At 45.2% G+C, this 16,084-nt stretch overlaps 1 protein-coding gene across 2 annotated transcripts in view; it reads right to left on the minus strand.

Annotated features, from left to right (window-relative positions):
* LOC111982726 (synaptotagmin-1) overlaps nt 1–16,084 on the minus strand; it is a 217,136-nt gene that overhangs the window by 136,249 nt on the left and 64,803 nt on the right. For both annotated transcript variants that reach the window (XM_024014340.2, XM_070434004.1), the window contains exon 3: nt 8,015–8,106. The gene's annotated coding sequence lies outside the window, so the exon portion shown is untranslated. The remainder of the gene's footprint in view (nt 1–8,014; nt 8,107–16,084) is intronic.

Consider the following 16,084-nt stretch of genomic DNA (forward strand, 5'->3'; position numbering starts at 1 on the left):
TCAAATGCTGTGGGGGTGCTTTGCTGCAGGAAGGGCTGGTGCACTTCAACAAAAATAAGATGGCATCATGAGGCAGGAAAAATGATGTGGATTATACTTGAGGCAAAATCTCAAAGACATTAGTCAGGAAGTGTATGTAAAGCTTTTGAACCCACTGGGAATGTGCATGAAAGAAATAAAAGCTGAAATAAATCATTCTTCTCTAACTCTATTATTCCTGACATTTTCACGTTCTTAAAAAATAAAGTGGTGACCTAACTGAACATATACAGGGATTTTTAGGATACATTTCAGGAATGTGAAAAACTGAGTTTAAAATGTATTTGGTAAGGTGTATGTAAGTTCAGACTTTCAACTGTATACAGTAAGTGGACAACGCTGATAGATCATACTGGGAAAGTCATACGGGTGTGAGTAATATTATAAACTCAAGTTAAACAATAGCAGTCTAACAGACAGCAAGACAAATATAGAGATAACAGAGGCTACCCTCTTTAAGGGTAGCGGGGAGCAGCAGTCAAAGGCATAACAGAACTTACGAAACTGAAAGTTTCAAAAGAATAAAAGATGACTGCAAAAAAGGTAACAGTATTTTTTTCGCCCTCCCTCGGGGTCTTTTAGGTTTGTTTTTCCTGCTGTTTTTTACCACTTTGTGGAGTTTCTTTTGTATTTTGGAGGTTTTCCATTTTGTGCCTACATTGCATTGGTGTTTACAGTGTACTTGTTACCCTCTCAGCAGATTACTTTCACTGTAGAACATTGTATTGAAATGTAGATATACTATAAGCCTATGAAAGACCAAAGAGCTTTAGATTTAGAACAACAGTGTTTACATGGTATATCCAAAAATGTACTATTATGAAAGCAGTGTTTGCCATTTGATGCAAATGTTTCATTCTGACATGTGTTTATGGCATTTTGAATGCAGTGTTACATTTTGAAGGAGATGTGTGTGTGTGCGCGTGTGTGTGTGCGCCAACAGAGAGTGAAAGGAGCACCTGTGCGTGTTGAAAAGAGCCTGCTGGTCCTCCTAAATTTTGCATTTTGGGTGTGCAGTTTTGGGAATTGTGTGTAGAGTTTTGAAAAAAGGAGACAGTTTTGAAAACGTGTGTAAGCAGTTGGAAAAAACTGTAATAAAGATGTTTTAATGGAGAGAGGACGGCCCCCTTTAGACTCAGAGGACGGCCCCCTTTAGACTCAGAGGACGGCCCCCTCTGGACTCAGAGGACGGCCCCCTTTAGACTCAGAGGACGGCCCCCTTTAGACTCAGAGGACGGCCCCCTCTGGACTCAGAGGACGGCCCCCTTTAGACTCAGAGGACGGCCCCCTTTAGACTCAGAGGACGGTCCCCTCTGGACTCAGAGGACGGCCCCCTTTAGACTCAGAGGACGGCCCCCTTTAGACTCAGAGGACGGTCCCCTCTGGACTCAGAGGACGGCCCCCTTTAGACTCAGAGGACGGCCCCCTCTGGACTCAGAGGACGGCCCCCTTTAGACTCAGAGGACGGCCCCCTTTAGACTCAGAGGACGGKCCCCTCTGGACTCAGAGGACGGCCCCCTTTAGACTCAGAGGACGGCCCCCTCTGGACTCAGAGGACTACACTGTATTTTGGTCTTTTACTCACCAAACACGTCGCTCCTATCGATATAGTGAAATAAAGTATTCAGACCCCTTGAGTTTTTACACATTTTGTTACGTTACAGCCTTATTCTAAAATTGATAACATAGTTTTTCTCCACATCAATCTACACACAATACCCCATAATCACAAAGCAAACAACTTTTTTTTTAAAACATTTTTGCAAATGTATTACAAATAAAAACTAAAATATCACATTTACATGAGTATTCAGATCCCTTACTCAGTACTTTGTTGAAGTACTTTTGGCAGCAATTACAGCATCAAGTCTTCTTGGGTATGACGCTACAAGCTTGGCACATTTGTATTTGGAGAGTTTCTTCCATTCTTCTCTGCAGATCCTCTCAAGCTCTGTCAGGTTGGATGGGGAGTATTGCTCCACAGCTATTTTCAGGTCTTCCCAGAGATGTTCGATTGGGTTGAAGACCGGGCTCTGGCTGGGCCAGTCAAGGGCATTCAGACTTGTCCCAAAGCCACTCCTGGGTTGTCTTGGCTGTTTGCTTAGGGTCGTTGTCCTAATGGAAGGTGAACCTTCGCCCCAGTCTGAGGTATTGAGCATTCTGGAGCAGGTTTTCATCAAGGATCTCTCTGTACTTTGCTCCGTTCATCTTGGCCTCGATCCTGACTAGTCTCCCAGTCTCTACCACTGAGAAATATCCCCACTGCATGATGCTGCTGCCACCATGCTTCACCGTAGGGATGGTGCCAGGTTTCCTCCAAACGTGACGCTTGGCATTCAGGCCAAATAGTTCAATCTTGTTTCTCATGGTCTGAGAGTCTTTCGGTGCCTTTTAGCAAACTCCAAACTCATGTGCCTTTAAAAACATTTTTTTTTTTAAATTTTAACTGAGGAGTGGCTTCCGTCTGGCCACTCTGCCATAAAGGCCTGATTGGTGGAGTGCTGCAGACATGGTTGTCCTTCTGGAAGGTTCTCCCATCTCCACAGAGGAACTCTAGAGCTCTGTCAGAGTAACCATATGGTTCTTGGTCACCTCGCTGACCAAGACCCTTCTCCCCCAATTGCTCAATTTGGCTGGGCGGCCAGCTCTAGGAAGAGCCTTGGTGGTTCCAAACTTCTTTCATTTAAGAATGATGGAGGCCACTGTGTTCTTGGGGACCTTTAATGCTGCAGATATGCTTTGGTCCCCTTCCCCAGATCTGTGCTTTGACACAATCCTGTCTCGGAGCTCTACAGATAATTATTTCGACCTTATGGCTTTGTTTTTGCTCTGACATGCACTGTGAACTGTGGGACCTTATGTAGACAGGTATGTGCCTTTCCAAATCATGTCCAATCAATTGAATTTACCACAGGTGGACTCCAATCAAGTTGTAGAAACATCTCAAGGATGATCGATGGATACAGGATGCACTGAGGAAAATTTCGAGTCTCATAGCAAAGGGTCTGAATACTTATGGAAATAAGTTATTTCTGTTTATTTATTTATTTGTAAAAATGTCTAAAAAACTGTTTTAGTTTTGTCATTATGGGGTATTGTGTGTAGATTGCTGAGGACATTTTTTTTTTTTTTTTTTTTACGTAACAAAAATGTGGAAAAGCTCAAGGGGTCTGAATATTTTCCGAAGGGACTGTATATTACAGTATTGTATGCCATCAGGCTGGGACTACAGACAGAGTCAGGGTATAGGAGTTAGTACTGCCTGTGTCAGACAGTCAGTCCCCCCCGGGCAGGGCCTGATTGTGTAGAGGACTGGGATAGGGGATTAGGGAGGATTTGGAGAGCAGTCATTACCCTAGCCTGTGGAGGGTCTGATAATTAAATTACCTCAGCAGCCATACCGCTGCCTTCCCATCTATCTACTATACACAGACCAGGGCTTTCAAGGTCACTCTGCTCATATCTGGAATGAGCTGCATGGCCAACATCCTGACTCAAGATCCTGAATGACACAGTTGACTTGAAACTTTATCCGCGGCATGAACAATACATTGATGCAATGGATGGTTGGTCTTGAAGGTGGAGTGCAACTTAAGCCAGGACTTGTTTAGGCCTCTCTTATTTAAAAATCCTGAACATCAGCTCTCTTGTTTCCAACTACTCTCTGCCCTTCCCAATAGCATGTGGTTTGACTCATTGCCATGCAGTGGCTGAGATCTGCAGGTGGTCCTCTGGTGGTGCTGTGGTTGGTGGAGTGAGCAGTGTGTGTGGTTGGAGTGGGGAGTCTGACAGGAGATGGGCCCAGCGTGATGGTGATGGTGGTGAAGTGGCCCAGTGTGGGAATACTGCAGCTGGCCACATCACAGGGTTCCCCCCTGGTGTCTATGCTCAGACCAGAAGGGGCTGTGACCTGCTGGGAGAGAGATAGGGAGAGCGCTTGGAGAGAGAATGGATGAGTGGAGGAACAGGGGAGAGAAAGCAGGGAAGAAAAGCTAGAGGAAGAGAGAGTTAGATAGAGGTGATGAGGAGAGTGAGCAAAAGAATGAGGGAAAGAGAGAGAGAGAGAGAGAGAGAGAGAGAGAGAGAGAGAGAGAGAGAGAAAGTGGGGGTGCAGAAGAGGGAGATGTGGGGTGTATGGTCGTGGTTGAACAGTAGCAGCTCCCACGTAGAGATTGAGGGTTTGTCACGATCTGGCACTGAGCACTCCCTCTCGTGCACACGCATACGCACACGCACACACACACACACACACATACACACACACACACACACACACGCACACACACACACACAGAAAACACACATACAGAAAAATATACCCACCCTACCAGAAAAAAATTAATTGACCCACACACTCTACGTGACATTGAGACTTGTAAACAGCCACAATAGCCAATTTAAATAAAGGTCAGTCTAATCGCTAACGCTGATTAAATACATTTCTCCTCTTCTCAATTAATATCACTCACACATTAACATGAATCCACGCATGAGTAGCCACACACAGTGACAATGTACATTAACCTGCTCAACTGTAGTAAATGGAGCCAAATGTCACCCATGTTGAGGCAATTCCCAATGACCAATGTTACTTCATGCTTATGAGATTCCATTCTCCATGTTCCGGAGTTGACAGCCTTGACAATAACTGTTTTTACCTCCACGACCATATACCAGCGCTGTCATAAGCTGAGGTCTGATGTGCTTTTTCATCCAGCCCACACATTCCCAGGGATGACAGAGGCATTGAAACACACACCCCGATCCTTAATTGCCTGTCACTCCGTCACGATTAAAGCAAATTAATAGACATCCCTTCCTATAAGATGTGACCGTATTCACTAGTCTGTTTTTTGAGGATCATCACAGCTTGTTGATGAAAGCAGCAGACGGAAAGTACACCCAACTAATGATCCTACTCCACTGCTGAGCGAGGGCAATAGATCAGTGCCTGAACTGATTACGGTTACCCTAGCAAAGTGGCACCGATAGATCTGCTGGGGAAAGACAGGGTGATGCACGTGCTGTTGAGGGTGATTTGCGGCGACACACGTGTGCAACGGGGTTTTGCTGGGCCTTGTCTTTGGAGACTTAGAACATCGGCCCTGAACAGCCAATGAAGCTTCTCACGGATGCAGATGATTTCTCGGTGGGGAGTCATTCCCAACAGAGACCATCTGCCTGCAACTTTCCATATCACAACCGTTTCTCACAATTTCACCACCGTTACTCTCAATGTCACCACCGTTACTCTCAATGTCACCACCGTTACTCTCAATGTCACCACCGTAACGCTCAATGTCACCACCGCAACTCTCAATGTCACCACGGTAACTCAATGTCACCACCATTACGTTCAATGTCACCACCATAACTCTGTGTCATCACTGTAACATTCAATGTCACTACCATAGCAGGAGTTTGCTAGTGATGATACTGCTTGCTTGAACATGAATCACTTGAAAAGCAAATAACTGTTGTGCCCATTTTTCTCCTGTAATGCATATACTGTATGACATATCGCACACCTGTGAAGGCTTCTGAATGTATGCATATTGTCCAGTTAATTGGTGTTCTCTCATACCCTTACATTACTGTTCCTGACGGTAAAAGATGGCTGCTCATTGGGCAGAAATGAATGTGCGTGTCAAACACCTGTGTTTGGATGGGAGGCGGCCATGCTCCCGGTGTGTCTAAGACAGATGTTTCATGGGACTGTGGTGGCGGATGATTGATGCCTCGCAGTACGTCAGGTGGCAAAAATCCCAGACACATCAGGGTTTTTGGCTTTTGCGTCAGATTTTTTCCTTTTCCCCCCTTATTTTTTCCTATAATGTGGTTAGTGAAGGAGAGCGAATCTGGAGACAGACGGGGGATTGGCAGAAGCCAGAGAAGCCCGTCGATCAACAGACATGTATCACAAAACAATGCCGTTCGGAACACACAGAGGACGACAACAGCTGGTGCCAGATACCCTCTGAAGCACCTGACTGGTGTGATGCTATCTCCTTGGCAGAATTAGACTGCCTCAAGGAGCAATAATTACAACAAGCGATCTTAATCTCCGCCGTGGGAAGGTGGGCAGAGGAGAGGGGGGACTCATTCAGTGAAGAAAACCCCTACAATCATGTCACGTGGCTGAAGGCAAGACACCCACCCCCGTCCAACTACCTCTTCTTCCATATGGAAGTCACCTTGTAGATACCCTTGACTAGAACCCTATTGCAATTCCAGGGTTAAGTAACTTCTTCATTGAGCCTCGTCGTTGAGATAGCTAGACAGAGTAAAAGAGCGAGCTTCATGCTCTGTTTGTCGTCGCCCTTCGCAGCAGAGCTACTGAGACAAGTGAGTTCGACTGGAGAGAGAGAGGTGGGAACCCGGCCGGGACTCGTTTACTTTAGCCCCGTCTGCCCTAATCACCGACATTGAATTGCATTGTTTAAGCCAGGCAGATTGGGGCCCTGTTCAGAGGTTCATGAGGGGGAGGGGGGATAGGAGACAGACTCCCTGGTTCACCTGAGGTGCCCACCTCTATCTTTCCCCCTCTCTCCCTCTTTCTCTTTCTCTCTATATCTCCATGGGCCGCACTCTGCCACTTTGGATATGTCATGGGTAATAAGGATGACAAATTGGGACCGCTCCCCTCGGTCCCCTGTCGGTGCGGTGGCTTCGGAGTCTGCCCTTATACGCCCAGAGGAGGCCGAGCTCAGCACCGCTCACAAACAAAATGGAATTTAACAAGGTCTGAATCAGCCACAACGCCTCAGCAAATGGCTACTCAACCCGTCGCACCTGCCTCGCCAGCTGGATGTACATGTTGTTATAGTAGAGTGGTATTGTGTAGTGTAGTGCGAGGGAGGGAGGATATACGGTTTGTGAACAGAGACCAGGACAGAGTTCCCTTTTGGTTAAACTTATACCAGGGTAACACTCCATATGATCTGCCTGGCTTATATTAACACTGGTTTAATCAGAATTCATTAATTCCTTCTCAAGCCATATTGGAAACATTGTGTGTGATGATAAAACTCCCTTAAGCCTTCATCTTAATTGTTTTTTTCACTCTTCATTTGTTTTCCTGCTATTTATTCAAATACGACGTTGATCAACAGTGTGTGGTGTCCTCATATTTGTGTTTGCCATTCATGATGACCTTGGTTGTCATGTTGTGCCCTTGGCCACACAAGCTCAGTCTCCCCTAGCTTGAGAGAGAGGATTATCACATATGTTGTTGGATCTGAAAATGTTGCTCTGGCTGTTATTGTTTGTCACGGCATGACATTCAAATGTGTGCAGTAGTGTGCAGGAATGAATATAAACAACATGACATCAACAGAACCCCTGAACCCCACACCCACCCCCTACTTAACATTCAAGATAAGGACTACAGTGGTTGCCATTGGATTCCCACACGATAACATGACTCATCTTCCTAGTTGGAGCTCAATGGAGCTCTTTACATTATAGCCTAATGTATATCGTATGTTTGTGCCTTTCCTGCTCTAATAGGTCAAATCAATACTTTATTACTTTAGACCATGAATGAGCTATGGTGGCCAGAGACTGTGGTATCACATATCTTACTCTACAGTACTAACGAGGCTTTCAGTGCTGCGTACCACTGTTTGATGTGTCTTTTATATTAGAAGTGTGTCTTGGTGGCCTCTATGAGTTGTTTAATGGATGTATACACAAAATGTGCGGAATAATACATACTAATTAGCATTAGTCATTGTACATTGTGAAACAAATCTCTGTGGAACTCTTCTTCTTTTTGGGATTGCCCCCCCTGTGGTCACTGGCATTTAAGGATAAGGAACCAGGGGACTGAGGTTATTTTCCCATAGGGGTTGGAGATCCTTGGGGTCTGAGACAGTGAATAGCCAGAGTGGCTCTGTGGACCTGTGGCATTTCCACTGAGACAGGGTGTCTGTTTTGTTTGCCTGTCTTTGAGGACGAGGGAACAGAGACTAACCTTTAACTCAGCGGTGCCTGCTGCTAGGGGCTCTTCCAATGCTGCTTCTTCTTCTTTACACAGGAGTTGCACGCTGTCGAGATAGTTCAAAGCTGAGGAAGAGACAGACGGAGCATGTTAATGTGGAACAACAAAAAGTACGCAAAGTTGATAGAACTGAATTGAGACTAGTTACTGCAGGTCGGTTCCTGTTTTCAAGAGACATTTTAAACTAGCCCAGTCCGATACTTTGCTATTCTGTGTATCGATTCGTGGCATGTTGTGTTCTCGAGAGCAGTCATTTTATTTTAAGAGTACTTTATAAGCCAGGCGCCTACAAGACCAATAACATTTGCATTTCAATTCTTCTAGCCAATCAATGTGTACGGCAATGGGCTCAAATGGCGATATCCAGAACCAAGGCACGGTGAAGTGAACCAATGTCATTTCACCCAGTTGATTTTTCCATCAGCTCAGTTGTGTTTGTGTTTGTGTTTGTGTTTGTGTTTGTGTTTGTGTTGTGTGGCGTGTGGTGTGTGGTGTGTGTGTGTGTGGTGTGTGTGTGTGTGTGTGTGTGGTGTGTGTGTTGTGTGGTGTGTGTGTGTGTGTGGTGTGTGGTGTGTGCGTGTGTGTCAGTGTGAGGAGTGGCAGGGATCCATTATCGATGGAGTGCTTGCACAGCCGATTGGTCGTGTTCATTTAGAAGTCGGTGGAACCAAGTCATGAGCTGGAGACCAGGGACGGGGACCAGCTGGGGATCTCCTCCCCACAGATGCTGCCTGCCACTACAGTGTGAAAGGCACTCCATGGAGGAGGAGGCGGATGTGGAGGAGTGCGAACCATCTCTAGTTAGGGTCACAGCAGGGGATTTTCAATACTACTTCAATGTCTCATTTCATTGTAAATAATGTTTGAAACGAAACGAATGTGATCGGTTGACTGTATTTTGGTTTTAAAATGTATCCAAAACCAATATCCAATAAACACCTGGATGGAGATTCACAGAATCACAGAATATATTACTTCAAAATGGATAAATAAAAAATGCAAATACGATCTGTCCTTGCAGCATACGTCTCAAGATTCTGCTGTGATGGAGAGCTATCTGCACCATCTTGACGGCGTGGGGATTTGGAGATGGAGTTTGTGATTCCCTATTCATTCCCCCATTACTATTGAGGAGCTATTTGCCGGGCCTTTAAAAGCTATTTCCTCCGGCTGGCACTGGCTGGTACACAAAGGCACAAGAATTCAGAGGCAATTTGTGTCTCGTTTCAGGAAACTAGGGGTATGTCGCACGTCCCTACCTCACATTTTAAAAGCCATTTGAACTTAATTTTTTTTTATCAAAATGCGTTTTTTGGCAGAAATGCTTTACAAACTTGTATGCCATCTGTAAATTCAAATAAAATTGTTAAATTACGACCCTAGTTGGTTTAGGCACGGAAAAATAATCTGAGTATCAATTAGAAAATTCTGGAGTTTGATTGCAAATAAATATGCAGACGGAGACGAAAAGAGAACACACAGAAGACTGTTGTATAAAACACCTGTCTCCGGATTACATCTTCAAACTAAGGGCAACCATGGCATCAATGACAGAGAAGCGTCCATCCATAGTCATAAAATAGTCTAGCTAGTTACATTTTCAGATATTACACGTTTCTAATTTTGTCAGAAAGTCGTTTTCATTTCAAGTTAAAGCGTACTGTTAGCTATATATAAACAACATGCCATCAAGAGATAAACAACATGCCATCATCCCCTACTTAACATTCAAGAGAAGGGTAAGTTGCCATTGAATTCCCACACGATAACATTATTAATCTCCCTACTTGGAGCTCAATGGAGCTCTTCCTGTTATAGCCTTATGTATTACCATAGATGTAAGCTCCTGCTATAGAACGAATCACGTGCACTTGTTAACATACCCATGAATTCCATTTTCCTAACCATTGGTGCTACTCTGTCAACAACAGTTGATATTAACCCCAGCACAGCCATCCTCAGTCAGGGTGACATACAGCACGCTAAGCACTTGGAAGGAGACAATGATATGGTGATGCTTGGTATAATACATGTGCATGAATGAAATCTCCACCACACTACTAACACAAACACGCACACGTACACACACCCCATCACAAGTCATTCATCTCTTTACTATGCGAGAGTGTGTACTTTTTCAATGTTATTTCTATTGTCACATACTGTCACATATAGGTGCAGTGTGTGTGTGTGTGTGTGTGTGTGTGTGTGTGTGTGTGTGTGTGTGTGTGTGTGTGCTGTGGTTGTGTGTGTGTGTGTGTTATAGGTGGTGTGTGTGTGTGCACTGTTTGAGTGTCTATGCTACAGTAAGTAACTAGTGGATTGGCTTTGAACCTTGCCACACACATTAGATTTAGCACTGCCAACGTTTCACAGCTGCTTTCCCCGTGTAATATTACTCAATGTACACACAGAGCACAGTAGGGTTAGTGACAAGTGAATCACAGAACAATGGGTTTCGACAAATCAATGGGCTCGCTACCACTTCCACCGCTCAGCGGATGAGTGTGAAAATAACCTCCATCGTAGGAACCACAATGACGTTGGCGTTATGATATCCAAACCGCCGCTTTCGTCGAAATGAGTTGGCTTTCGTGACTCCTACAATTTGTCAGCCTACATATCTGCAACAGCCAGCCACCCTTTGTGGTGCGTCACATAAGTCTTCCTCTTTTCCCGCGCTGAGTGCGCCTGCTTTTCACCGCCTCCCCTCATCTTTCTTTTCACCGTGTTATTCCTCCATCCTGCATTTCCACTTAGGGTATCCACCACTCTCCGTCTCCCTCTCTCCCTCCACCTCTCTGCTTGCCGGAACACGTGAGTCCATTCTCCATCATCCTCTACATCAGATGGCCGCCTCTAGAACTCATCTGTACTGACCAGGTAGCTCTTTATCGCTCTTCGCTTTTAACTTTTGAATGGCTTGGGCAGCAGCCGGTGTAATGATTGCGATCCGTCTCGTTGCCTGTGATGAATATAAGGGCCATGCAGCCTTGGCCGGTTCCTGCAGACTATGGTCTCGATCACGACAAGCCCAACCCTCAGCTCAGTGCCGATGCCGAGGGAGCGAGTTACATTTCCCATCTTCTTAGATCTCCACGGGAGACAAAACATACATAACAAAGCGTTTGTGTTCTGTATATTCCCTGCTTGGGGTACAACATGAAGGTAGGACACGTGGTGGAACCATGCTGTAGATGTGTTACTGGTTAAGGCACCAGAGCTGGGGGGGATGGGTTACAGGTTTAGAATATTACTCTCCAGTAATCACAGTGTATGGGGAGACGGTAAAACAAACATGCACTTGAGACTTGGCTGTGCCATCACAGAGCCTTGTTACCTTTGACAGGCACAACTCGAGGCAAGAAACCCCAACAGCCCCAGATATGTCAGCTTGATCTAATAACTGACAATTGCTCATACACACAACCATCGTTTCTGAAGGGGGGACCAAGATGGAATACATGTTATACAGCATCTCCATGAGAAGTCTATATTCGTTAGGTCAAAGAAAACGAGATGTTTGATAAATCATTATCAGAGATGGAGAAAACAATGAGGGTGTCACGCCCATGACATCTGTTTCACCTGTCCTGTGCTTGCCCCCCCCCCCCCCTCCAGGTGTCACCCATCTTCCCCATTATTCCCTGTGTATTTATACCTGTTTTTTCTGTCTGTCTGTTGCCAGTTTGGCTTGTTTGTTCAAGCCTACCAGCATTTTGTCTCAGCTTCTGGTTTTCCCTAGTCTCTCTTTCTCGTCCTCCTGGTTTTTGACCTTTGCCTGTCCTGACCCTGTACCCTGAGCCTGCCTGCCGTTCTGTGCCTTTGCTCCACCTCTGGATTACTGACCTCTGCCTGACCTGACCCTGAGCCTGCCTGCCTGCCGTCCTGTGCCTTGGCCTCTGCTCTGGATTATCGACCCTTGCCTGCCTTGACCTGTCGTTTGCCTGCCCCTGTGGTTACAATAAACATTGTTGCTTAACACAGTCTGCACTTGGGTCTTACGTTGATTCCTGATAGAGGGAAGAACCAACATATTTTCGCTCAGTTTTAATCATTTAGATTCTGACAATAGCCAAGCCATTGTCTTTTACGAATATGAATCTAGGTTTTAGTATGTATTTTCATCATGCGTTGGGACACCATACAACGCCTCAACAAAACAGGCATATAAACATACACATCTCCTCTTTCCCCTTAAAGAAGGACAGGATACTGGTGTTCTCTGCCTCAGAGTCTACCCACTGAGATGATTGGTGTTGTTAGAAAGCCTGGAGTGTAAGGAACAGCCTTCCTGACAGCTAGAGAAGTCTCATCACACAAACATGTTGGAGCACATTCTGTGAAACCAGGCAGTTCTGTGAAAAGCAGCAATGTCCAATCACTAGAACACTGGGGGAAATGGATTTCTATAGAGTGATACCTGTAGTGGGCTCTGTACTGTACTATAGATCGGAGAAGGTACTTAAGTATTTACTGTATAATTACAGTTGAAGTTGGAAGTTTACATACACCTTAGCAAAATACATTTAAACTCAGTTTTTCACAATTCCTGACATTTAATTATAGTAAAAATTCCCTGTCTTAGATCAGTTAGGATCACCACTTTATTTTAGGAATGTGAAATATCAGAATAATAGTAGAGAGAATGACTTATTTCAGCTTTTATTTCTTTCATCACATTCCCAGTGGGTCAGAAGTTTACATACACTCAATTAGTATTTGGTAGTATTGGCTTTAAATTGTTTAACTTGGGTCAAACGTTTTGGGTAGCCTTCCACAAGCTTCCCAAAATAAGTTGGGTGATTTTGGCCCATTCCTCCTGACAGAGCTCGTGTAACTGAGTCAGGTTTGTAGGCCTCCTTGCTCGCACACGCTTTTTCAGTTCTGCCCACACATTTTCTATGGGATTGAGGTCATGGCTTTGTGATGGCCACTCCAATACCTTGACTTTGTTGTCCTTAAGGCATTTTGCCACAACTTTGGAAGTATGCTTGGGGTCATTGTCCATTTGGAAGACCCATTTGCGACCACGCTTTAACTTCCTGACTGATGTCTTGAGATGTTGCTTCAATATATCCACATAATTTTCAGTCCTCATGATGCCATCTATTTTGTAAAGTGCACCAGTCCTTCCTGCAGCAAAGCACCCCCACAACATGATGGTGAAACTCCTATGCTTCATGGTTGGGATGGTGTTCTTCGGCTTGCAAGCCTCCCCCTTTTTACTACAAACATAATGATGGTCAATATGGCCAAACAGTTCTATTTTTGTTTCATCAGACCAGAGGACATTTCTCCAAAAAGTACGATCTTTGTCCCCATGTGCAGTTGCAAACCGTAGTCTGGCATTTTTTATGGCAGTTTTGGAACAGTGGCTTCTTCCTTGCTGAGTGGCCTTTCAGGTTATGTCGATATAGGACTCGTTTTACTGTGGATATAGATACTTTTGTACCTGTTTCCTCCAGCATCTTCACATGGTCCTTTGCTGTTGGTCTGGGATTGATTTGCACTTCTCGCACCAAAGTATGTTAATCTCTAGGAGACAGAAGTTGATGAAATGTTATTTAGCAGACGCTCTTATCCAGAGCGGCTTACAGTTAGAGCATTCATCTAATACAGTGGAGCTCTGAAACCTTCTATACGTTGAAGAACGAAGGCGGAACAACACTTTCTCCAGCATACTGATTCCCATCTGCTTTCTCTCATTTCAACCTTACACTCATAAAGACTGAGCACGTTGTCACACCTCCATACTTTTCCTTAACTATTTCAGGAGACGGAGACTGGACTGCCTGTCTGTCTGCCTTGCGCTGGCTGTTTGTAAGGGCTGTCAGCCACAAGCAATGTACGGTGTTCATTATGTTCTTTCGTTCCCCTCTTGTACTCTGTGTGTAGACACGAGGGTGAAATCGAGATGGAAATAAGAGCGCTACGAGGCTGAAGGAGACACAGCGACGACGGAGGAACAGGTGACAAATGAAAGCCAGCGAGAAGGCTTTTGTTATTGTTTCGAATCTTGTCACTCTGAATAGTATTTTTTCATATTTTTTTTGACAACTCTCTCAGTTCTCCCCGACTGAGTCTTATTCCCACCAACCTCCCTCGGCATGCCCACAAAGCTTGAATCATAAGTCTTGGATGGAGACATGCCACCCCGTGTTAACAGGCTATTTCTGTGGATTAGCTATCCCGTTGTGACACATTTGCAATCCGCTCCGTCTGCTGGCTGATGGCGGCTCGTGGTGAGAGTAATTACAGTACAAACCCAGGCGATCAATTTAAATTGTAAACTCCCTGAACTCTGGCAGACATTTTTCTACACTTAAAAAATTAACTGTTTAGATTTTTTGGCTCGTGTCCTGCGGACATGTGCTGATACACATGTATTTTTCTCCCATGTTCCATGTCAAAGCTCATGGAAACTATTCGAACAGCTGCCATCAATAGTGAATTCACAATATCTGGATATTTAAGAGCTTGTATTCCTTTACAATATTGTGATCAGCATTCTACAATGCGGTCATTTGTACTGAATAGTACTATAGGTCCACTTGAGTGGTTGTAAATATTTTAGTGGTCCTTGATCCGACACCACATATAGAAGCTCTTTATGTGTACACACAACCACAAACACAGCTCCAACGCTGTTCAGCCTCGTCTCCTTTAAAGAACAAGAAGGTAGCTAGCGATCACATCGTCCCTAAGGTAGACCCTTATCCCTGTGACAGTGAGTGTGGCTGTGCTCTGTCCTCTATAGACACTGCCCTCTGAGCAAACAAGATTACTGTGATGAAGACGAGCTGCCGTGTTTAATCCCTGTCTCAAGGTACTTTGGGGGTGACTGGGGGGTAACCTCACTTCTCTCTGACAACAAAAAACTTTGGAGACAGAGCGTTTAGTCGGATGCAGCCTCAGATACCGCTGCAATCGCAACAAGCCCTGATCAAAAGATTCCTGTAAGGTGCAGCTTTTTCCCAAATACAAAGGACTTTGAGGGCTTTTCGAATTGGTCTGTGCAAATGATTGATTGTAAGTGTTTTTAATAAGATGAGGGTAGAGAGGTTAGTCATGTTCCATTGAGGGTGCTGAAATACACTTGACATTCTGAGTTAACAAAGCAAACAAAGACAAAAAACACAGTTTGAATTTGGTTCCTCTTTCTCCTCGCTGCTCCCCTCCAGCATTCCATTCTGTTGGTTCACAGCAGTAACTGGCTGTCACATAGAGCTCATCTCTAACCTGCCTGTGGACCATAGTAAGCAGAGAGCAAGGGGAAGGGGAGGTGGTAGTGGATGGGGTCCACAGCCTGGCAGCGGAGAGGAAAATTGTTCCTGGGCCTGGCAGGACGTCTGGGCTATGTTATTTCCTTATTCATCTCCCAGTGGTCCAAGCCAGGGCTCGATGGGAACACAGTCATCTTAACAATACACGCCCTCCTGTTTCCATGGTCCTGGCACGTCATCTGCTCATGACACCGTGGGAATGGCTTTGGTCCCGGCGGCACATTTTGTCATTAGCAGGTCTCTAGGTCCAGCTTAATCAGCCTGTCAGAGAAGGGCTGTTAGGGCACCGTGACCATGATGGAGGGTTGAAGGTGTCAGTGTCTGATAGTACGCAGTGCATCGGAGTGGGAGAGAGAGAGAGAGGAGAGAGAGCGAGAGAGAGAGAGAGAGAGAGAGAGAGAGAGAGAGATGTGAGCATGAGAAGAGAGAGAGAGAGAGAGAGAGAGAGAGAGAGAAGAGAGAGAGAGAGAGAGAGAGAAGAGAGGAGAGAGAGAGAGAGAGAGAGAGAGAGAGAGAGAAGTAGAGAAGAGAGAGAGAGAGAAAGAGAGAGCGAAAGAGACAGAGAGACAGAGAGACAAGAGAGGAGGAGATGAGAGACAGAGAACAGAGAGGACAGAGAGACAGAGAGAGAGCAGTGCCGCCTGGCTGACAGAGGGCCATTTGAGCTGGGCTCCTCCGATCTTTTCCAAGGATGGTGGATTCCATTTCTTCCTCTCCCCCACTACGTGCGCAGGTAAAGGATTGTTATTCTCTCACA

The sequence above is a fragment of the Salvelinus sp. IW2-2015 genome, linkage group LG3, assembly GCF_002910315.2.
Source record: "Salvelinus sp. IW2-2015 linkage group LG3, ASM291031v2, whole genome shotgun sequence".
Lineage (NCBI taxonomy): Eukaryota > Metazoa > Chordata > Actinopteri > Salmoniformes > Salmonidae > Salvelinus > Salvelinus sp. IW2-2015.